At 37.1% G+C, this 9,323-nt stretch overlaps 1 long non-coding RNA gene across 1 annotated transcript; it reads right to left on the minus strand.

Annotated features, from left to right (window-relative positions):
- Positions 1-1,623: 1,623 nt before the first annotated feature.
- Positions 1,624-7,528, minus strand: LOC103469936 (uncharacterized). Its single transcript, XR_014088963.1, has 2 exons — positions 3,664-7,528; positions 1,624-3,141 (listed from the first exon to the last, which is right to left on the minus strand). It is a non-coding gene; the product is annotated as an uncharacterized LOC103469936 (long non-coding RNA).
- Between the last annotated feature and the right edge of the window lie 1,795 nt (positions 7,529-9,323).

Consider the following 9,323-nt stretch of genomic DNA (forward strand, 5'->3'; position numbering starts at 1 on the left):
TTGAGTAACAATAGTATTTTAAAGTCTATACTCTGAGCTTTTTGGCAGTGAAAGGAATTTAGAACTGGGGTGATGAGGCCTATCTTCCTGGTTTTAGTGAGAACACAAGCAGCAGCGTTCTGGATCATTTTGACATGCAAATGGATGAGTTTCTCCAGATTTTGCTGGGACATTAGTCTTTTAATCCTGCAATGTTCTTCAGATGACAAAAGCCTGACTCTGTAACTGTCTTTATGTGGCTCTGAAGGTTCAGATGAGCCCATCACTGCCCAGATTTCAGGCCTGATCATTAGTTTCTAGCTGTAATAATTGAGGCTGTGTTGAGTCTATTGTTTCTGAAATGTGTTTATGTCAAAAAAGAATGAAGTGCGTAAAGTAATTTACAAAATATAGCAAAATTAATATGTTGAAATCCACCAGATGCCTCCTTTCTTATCTACAGCATTCCTTCTCTTATTTATCTAAGTAATGTGTGTAGACAGGTTTTGTCCAAACATATTATGGCTGCATTCAAATAACACACACTAAATGCACATTGCAATATACACAGATAGGGTTTCACTTAAAGAAGGATGTTTGTGTTAAGTTGCAAACAGTAAAACACTCATTACTCATTACTTACTGTATCTCTGTGTGTGCGTGCGTGCGTGCGTATGTGTGTATGCGTGCGTGTGTACGTGCTGCTCACAGTTGTCTTTGAACCCCCGCTGGCCATAATTGTGCCCCAACATGCATGTGAGTGGAAAACTACAGAGTCGGCTGGGTTAGTTGGCCTCGGGTTAAATTTTGATTGCTTTACATGCTCTCCTGCTGACTGACAATCTCTTAGCTGCTTTGTCTTTCACTAAGAAGACTTGTGGCGAAATCAGCAAGATCACATTTCATAAAAACACACATTAAAAGGACAATACTTTATGTTTGCACAAACGACTGTAGGCTATTTCCAACCGTAACAATAATTGGAGAACATAATGCAGAGTCATTGTGATTTTGCGTTCATGTATTGAAATTTGTCATTTCAATAAAGAGGAAGTATAACTAAAATACTGAGTTGCATCTGCAAAATGCCTGGTAAAGTGATGAGTTTGAACAAACAACATCAGTCATTTTAAAGTTACAGAAATCATTTTCCTGTATTTTTTAATAAAAGTTTAAATCTACAAAAATAAGAATTTCCACTATACACTGCAAAAACACAAAATCCTACCAAGTATTTTTGATCTAGTTTCTAGTGCAAGCATTTTAGAATTGAATTGAATTAAAATAAATAGCTTTTCAACAAGACAGCAGCTTGTGTTAAGTAGATAATTCCTTAATGTTGATGAAAAAGTACTGCTTCCACTGGCAGATTATTTTAAATAAGACGCTATTCCCATGTTGTAAATGAAATCAGCCCGTGAAACAAAAACTTTTTCATCAATATTAAGGATTTATAGACTTAAAACAAGCTTCTATATCTTACTTATTTTCAGAGTTCTCAGATATTTGCACCATACACTACCGAAGATCAAAAAAATCAGGGGAGGTTTTATGTTTTTGCAGTGCAGTTGAGCATTTCAAACAACAATTTAACTTAAGATGACGAAACATTTAATATTCAAACACTTAAAAAATGTCACTGTGTCCATTTATTTTTTTATTCAGTGGGATTTGGATTCATGCTGCGCTGCATGTAAGACCTTTGTGTTGATGACGCATTTTCTTCTTGTTTATTGCTGGAAAGTTTATTTAGTTTACAAACACAACGGCTGCACTTCTATATGTTGACTTACATCTTGTGTGTGTATCCAAAAAGCACAGATCAGTTTTCACTCACAACCTTGTCAGTAAAGGTTGTGTTTTGGCTGCTTGGAGATTCGAGGAAACACACCGATGCCCAGATGACCTCTTGACTAGCCGGATGCTTCTCTGACAAAAACACACAAAAATCTCAAAACATTTTTTCCACTGAAACTAAAATCAATTCACAGTGATGGTAAAAATCATGAACACTCTCTTAGAATACAAATAATTCAGACTTTACCAGGTTAAAGAAATCTAAGTTAAATAAATTGAGAAAAACACAATACTTTTTCAAGAAGAAATCTGAAATCTGTTTTTCCATTAAAAAAAGTTAAGAAACTATGTCCTCAACTATCTTATTGGACTTGCAACGAGGTTTCTTTAACTGAAGGAGCTCATTGTTATCTGAAGTTCATTGATGTTGCTTCCTGTGGAGATAACTGTGTGGAAATCACACATTTGACTCAAGGCAAAACGTGTCAAATTTTTCCAGATAGAGCACTGGGAAAAATTTCAAGAAAGTCTGTCTTCAAGAAAATAACTTTTTGTTGATGAGTAAAGTAACACTTTTTAGTACAGATGCAACTAGGAGTCAACCATAAACGGTTTTCTTTAAGAAACAAGATCATGACAAAGAAATGCTTGCTTATTTTTATAGATGCAACAACAAATTTGTTTAAACAGTCAAAAGTTTCCATTTAAACCAAGAAAAAAGAAAAACTGAAACATCCACTGAATGGTAACTTACATAACAAAAACGACAATACTTTGAAAGCCTGCTAAAGTTTTACTCTTTTATAATACAGGTTATGATGACCTTTTTTACTTTACAGCTTTGAACTATAGAGGCTATAAATAGGAAAGTGTGGTAATGATTAATTGCGACTCTAACCAAGTCACACCTAGCATTAAACACTTTTGACCTCAGCTGGATGTGTGATTTATTTAGATTTAAGAGAGCAGAAAATCTGAGTTAAGATGAACAAAGTTTTATTATCCTGTGAAGACAGCAGGATGGAAAAGTACAGAAATGATTAGGGTTCAAACATAAGGAGACTGAGGAGCAACTGGTATGTCTGACTGCTGTAAAAACCCATGTGCAGCCATGCATGGATCAAATTTCTTACCTTTACCACCACATTCACATTCAATGCCCATGCATGAGACAAATTTATGCTTTGCTCCACTGATCTAAACTTTAGAAGGAACAAATCTGAAAATGAATTCTTTCTATATAAACTAAAGATAAAGAGCTTTTGTTATCGGCTTTCAAAACACGCCTCCTGCAGCTGTGAATCTTCTCACAGATTTTATTTGGTCTGAGCGTTTGCCAGCAGAATCCTCCTGAAGAAAACAAAGCTGCACACAGAGAAGAAAGCAAAATATAGCTTCAAATATGTATGCGTAACATCAAACCACTTTTTTCTGCTTTTGCCCTTTGCAGAACCCAAAACAGAGAATGCTGCTGTCATAAACAGGCTGATGCACGCACAGACAGTCTGACTCGCATGAAAACTGCAGGTAAACATCTGAGTCTCTGCAAACGTGTGAAGTATTCAGACTGAACAGAGACAAATGGTAACACTTTATTTTAAGGGTTTTACATAACACTGACATACACATGACGTAACACCTGTCATGAACACGAAGGAGTCTTCATGAATGTCTATTACTGTTGTCATAAAGTGTCATTCGGTGAATAATGACACTTTTAATGCAAAGTTGACACTTTTAATGGACCTTTAGTGCACATTTTAATAAAACTTTGCATTAAAAAGGTCATTATTGTCCAAATAATGCAAAGTTTACACTTTTAATGAACCTTTAGTGCAACTTTGCCTTAAAAGTGTCATTATTTATAGTTTCTATAAAAAGTTTTACCCTGGACTTTGATTGTTTCCATGGAGATTAACTTTGATGAACGCTGAGGTCAGTTTTTAGATCACCTCCGACTGTTTGGCTTTTCTGAAGCGAAACATGGGAACAAAAAGGTGCCAGACAGCGATAATTGGCACCTGCTGGATTCTGAAAAAGAAAGAAAAGGATTATACTGGCTGAAATAAGCATTCACTGCAAAAAAATAATAAAAAAATACACTCTCCACAGGAGCATTTTATGAAAGTTTTCAAAAGAGACCAGGTGAAAGTCACTAATGACTTTGAATAGTTGTGCAAGTTTTATTATGGGTCATGTCATAACTATTTACATCTGTATTATTTTATTTTATTAATTCAATTAAAAAGGTGAAACACAAATATTAGTACTTATTTTTACAATTTTTGAAATTACTAGCACTGCATGGTACAAGGGAACATTTTTGTTATTGAATAGAATAATTTACCCTTATTTACGTTATAAATATTTTCAGTCATCACAACGTAATCAAATCTCTCTCAGAGTTTACCAAAAGTATTTGTAAATACAAAATGTAAAACATATTATTGGTGAAATGTAATGCTTTGACTGTTAATGTCCTACATTAACAAGACAGTTGACGTTGTGGTTTTCTAAACAAGTAGAAATTAATACCCTTCTCAAACAGCAAAATCCACTAGTGTACTCCAAGTGCAATGCTGGAAGGTTATGAATAAAAAGCAAATTGAAAGAATGAAAAGAAGGTGCAAAATCAATAGGAATACCTGTAGCCTTGAGAGGATTGTGAAGAAAAGTAAAATCAAACGTTTGAGGGAGACTGGATTGCAATTTGAAAGACTTCACACTCATAAGTATTTAGGTACTTCCTGTCATGTTTAACTTGACAAGAAACTAACGGAGGGAAACTGAGTGATTTTAATTAATAATAATATTAATAATAATAATAATAATAATAATAATAATAATAATAATAATAATAATAATAATAATAATAATAATAATAATAATAATTAATAATAAAGGAGGAAACATCATCAGGAAAACTGAATAATTACAGAAACAGAAAGGCTTTGATGCCCAGCAGGGTGATTGCTACCAAGAAGCAGGTGGTTGATTATCAAATGGGTGCAGCTGTGAGAGAAAGCCAGTCGGCTCAGAGAAAATGAAAAATAAACACAAATCAGCAGAGACTCAAATGATCTAGAACCAGAGAGGAAAACCCTAACAAATAATCACAGAGAAAATAAACTGTGAATATACAAGAAATAGCCCTGTGACAGACTGGTGACCTGTCCAGGGTGACCCCGCCTCTCGCCCGGAACGTTAGCTGGAGATAGGCACCAGCAACCCTCCCGACCCCACTGAGGGACAAGGGTGTAAAGAAAATGGATGGATGGATATACAAGAAATAGAAAACAAGAATAACTTACATAAAGCGATGAACTGGTATGGCAAGACCTTTCGAACATTAATGAATCAGAATATGGCATAACAAGATATAAACAAACAACAAAGAAATTATTAAAATACAAACACAAAAGAAAGTCAAACATCTTACCTGGACTAAGAAAACTGACGCTCAGTTTCCTTCACATGTGAGCAAAACTCCGTTGATATTTTGCTAACGTTGAAAAAACACAATTTAGCAAATGCAATGAGGGGGGTTGGTGACCAAAGGGACGTTTAATAAAAATGATATACAGGTGAGTTTGGAGACATTGGGACGTATGCAAAAGTGGATATTTCTTTTAGTTCAAAAACTAAAGTTACTTAAATCTATTTCTCCAAAGGGGACCTTTTGTGAAAAAGCACTTTTTCACATTTTATACGTCCATTTGGGTCTCAGTTCCTTCTAAAAACAGCAATGAACCTTTTTGGGCAATAAGTTAAAATGAACGTAAGTTAATGTTTTTGGTGTCTGTAAAAAAAGCAGTTTCAAAAACCTCCTGAATGTTGAGTCATATTGCGCAATTATCTAGCAACCTGAGCCCACCTCGTCACTTAGCAACCCAACTGACACCCAGCATGTTTGGTCAGCTGGTTTTCCTGCTGTACAATGGTTACTGGAAAAGACAAGTGTTTTGCTGTTGACTTACCATTCAGAAACCACTTGCTAAATTTCTGCTGCCTGTGCACTTCTGCTTTTCAAAGATGTACAGTTGTATAATTGCACATCTGTTTGCAGCCATTTTCATGTGATAGTGTAAATGTTGAGTTGGGGGCCTGGCCAGCAGCAGCTTATTTAGATTTAAAGAGACAAGACGCCCTAAAGCAGCTCATTGTAAAATGAGCTAAAAGTAGGCAGAACAGGTTAAAATCTCATTATCTAAGAATGGTTTCATGTAACAAAAAAAAGGAAAGGAAACACAAAACATCACCTTTAAAATACGTTTATTAAGTGTTACAGCTTGTATTTATTAGTATATCCCTCACGCTTATACTGTTTAGTTATGTCTAATAAATGGGGAGTTGGACTCTGCAGAGCATTTACAGGAACAGAACGATATTAGTGGCATTTAGTGGAAACTAGACACAATTCACAAGCTGTGTACATGTGTAACCGAAGGCCACATGCATCACACAGATGGGTTTTTTTATCAGTTCATGCACAGCCGTGTTTGTTTATTTAACTGGATGAAAAATATGAGCAACAAAGAATGTAAAAAAATAAGTATTTAGTCTGAATATTTACTGTCAATTTCACCTGAAACCCGAATGACCTGAAGCTCATGGTTTGTGTTTATAACACTGATAATCCTGGTCATGATCCACATGCAATTACAGCAGGAGAACAATTTTCTAATATTTTAATAGTTGACTTTACTGCTCCTTCGTGGTTAGTTTCTTTTATAGCCTATGTGATATTTCAAGATTGGAATCCCAGTTATGGTTAATGAAATAAAACCATCTGAACGACACACTTAGCAACAGTGTTAGAGGGATAACACAGCAATAAAGACAGCATCTGTCAGCTCATATTTAATATTGATTCCACCATTTGAAGACCAGCAGGGTGTCACTTGTCTCTCCTGCTTTATTGCTTTTGAGAAAAAGTAGACTGATGTATTACTTTGTCTTCATCTTCGTCTTTGTGATTTCTGCCTCTGCTGAAGCTTATTAATGTCGTGATCTGTGTTTCTGTGTGTTTATTTTTGAGTTTTTCAGTGTGATCCTGTTCCCTGAGTCCTGTCTCTGCGTCTTCCCCGTTGATTGTCTCCCAGGTGTGTCTCGTTCCCTTGATTACCCCATGTGTATTTAGTCCCACCTGTTGTCTGTGTTCTTCGTTGATTGTCTCCCAGGTGTGTCTGTTCCCTTGATTACCCCATGTGTATTTAGTCCCACCTGTTGTCTGTTCTTCGTTGGATCCTCGTCTAACTTAGTTGTGGTGTGTACCAGTCTGCTTCCTTGTGCTCCCCGTTGTGCTGTACCTCGACATTATCATTAAATTCATCATCACTTCATCCTGGGTCTGCCTGTGTCCTATCTCTCACCACCACCAACCATCCCATTATGACAGTTAAAGCATTAATAAGAGCTGTTGCTGCACGCCAATATTTAACTGGGATAGTATTGCACATTAATGTGAGGAGGAAGTAAAAACTATGCATAACTAAGGAAATTGTGGTTTGTTTTCAGCCCCTGTGGTCTGGTACTCCTAAATACAATCCAGTGCAACCAGATATCTCAACATGAAAACATTTCAGCAAAAAGTCAGTTCAATAAAAACCTTATACAGTAACCAGTTATGAAAACAAGCAACAAACATGACATTTTGTCAAATGGTATCATTAAATGATCAATATTCATCAAATATGTTGATCAACTAATCAAGGGAAATTCTAAACAGGTGGATGAAAATGTACAAGACAGTTTCTAGATTAAACTCTAAAAATTACAAATTTCTCAGTTTCAAAAGTCAAAATTGAGAAATTTTTTTAGAAAGTTTCTGAGATGAATCTAAAAATTTCTGAGATTTTTACTTTTGAAACCCAGAAATTTTCTTCTTTTTTATAGAAAAATTTCTGAGATTATTTGTTTAAATTTGTGAGTTTTTTTGGTAAAAGTGTATTCCTTTTTTCTATCTACTCTGTTGTAAAAATCTGTATGTTCATATAAAATGTGGAAATACTTGGCAGTCTTTTGTGACCAGAGTTCACTATTTAAAACCTTCAGCAATCATTTGAAGCCTAATTATTATAAAAACCTGCTTGAAGTGGTTATTAAAGTGATTTTCAGAAATGTTTCCCACTGTGCTGCTGCATCACTCATGATTTTCTCTAAAACTCATTGCAAGAGCAATGAGTTCAAGCTCAGCAATTATTTCCGCCATGCATGTTCTTCCAATAATCACCATCATTCGTGTCAGCGTCACAGGAAAGAGTTGAGAAAAAATAGAAGCTGTTCAGGTTTGTGAAGTAGCTCGAATTCAGACTGCCACTTTTCTGGGAAGTTGCTCCACAGTTTCAGGAAATGCAGGCAAACTTACCATACGTATTTCCACAGAGTCAAATATGAACAGGAACTAACCAGAACGAGTAAAATAACCGGATTCCTGTCATATGAAAGTTAAGAAGATAATCACTGTCACCGTTTGCTTCAGTTTTGCAATTTGCGACCATATCCATCAGGGGTCATCAGAGTCCGACCTGTAAGGCTTAATCCTTTGCAAAAGTATCCATCCATCCATCCATTTTCTTGCACCCTTTTTCCCTCAGTGGGGTCGGGAGGGGTGCTGGTGCCCATCTCCAGCCAACGTTTCGGGCGAGAGGCGGGGTACACCCTGGACAGGTCGCCAGTCTGTCGCAGGGCAACACAGAGACACACAGGACACACAACCATGCACACACACACTCACACCTAGGGGCAATTTGGAGAGGCCAATTAACCTGACAGTCATGTTTTTGGACTGTGGGAGGAAACCGGAGTACCCGGGGAAAACCCATGCATGCACAGGGAGAACATGCAAACTCCATGCAGAAAGACCCCAGGCCGGGAATCGAACCCAGAACCTTCTTGCTGCAAAAGTAACTAAACTCAAATGTTTAGTAATCTGTGTAGAAATCTGTTTTACCTCATGTCATGTCATCATCCTAAATACACACAAAGCAAAGTTTCCATTGCTTTTCTGTAATATCTTGTGTTTTCTGACGTTCTGGAGTGGAAAGTTACACTTTAACCAGCAGCGCAGGTGGTTCTGAGGTGTATGCAGTGGCGCAACTACACATTATTCGGGTGGATGCGAAAACATAGATTCCCCCCCATCCCCCTCCCGAGGGAAGGGTCGTCAGGGTGAAGGACCGAAGGACCGACGCTCACTTGCTAAATCCCCCCCCGTCCCCACCGAGGCGACGATACGTGAAGGGTAAAACTCGCTACATTTAACTGGTTATGTGCGCGAGATGAAGGAGCGTAAGGCGCGCTGAAGTGTATGGGAAAACCTCATCGGCGCGCCGCCCCCTCCAGGCGGGGTTTTAGCGGCCCCTCTAGTGCTGCACCCCTATACCCTGCATACCCACTTTTTGCGCCACTGGGTGTATGCGAACATGTCATCAGCGCCCCGCCCCAATGACATAAACTTGTACAACTTATATTTAATTAAAGTATCAATAATAATAAATGTACATACATGTGAATTAATTGCTGCCTACAGGGCAATTAAAGGAGGA

This window comes from Poecilia reticulata, chromosome 9, assembly GCF_904066995.2.
Source record: "Poecilia reticulata chromosome 9, P_reticulata-male-v2, whole genome shotgun sequence".
NCBI classification, from domain to species: Eukaryota; Metazoa; Chordata; class Actinopteri; order Cyprinodontiformes; family Poeciliidae; genus Poecilia; species Poecilia reticulata.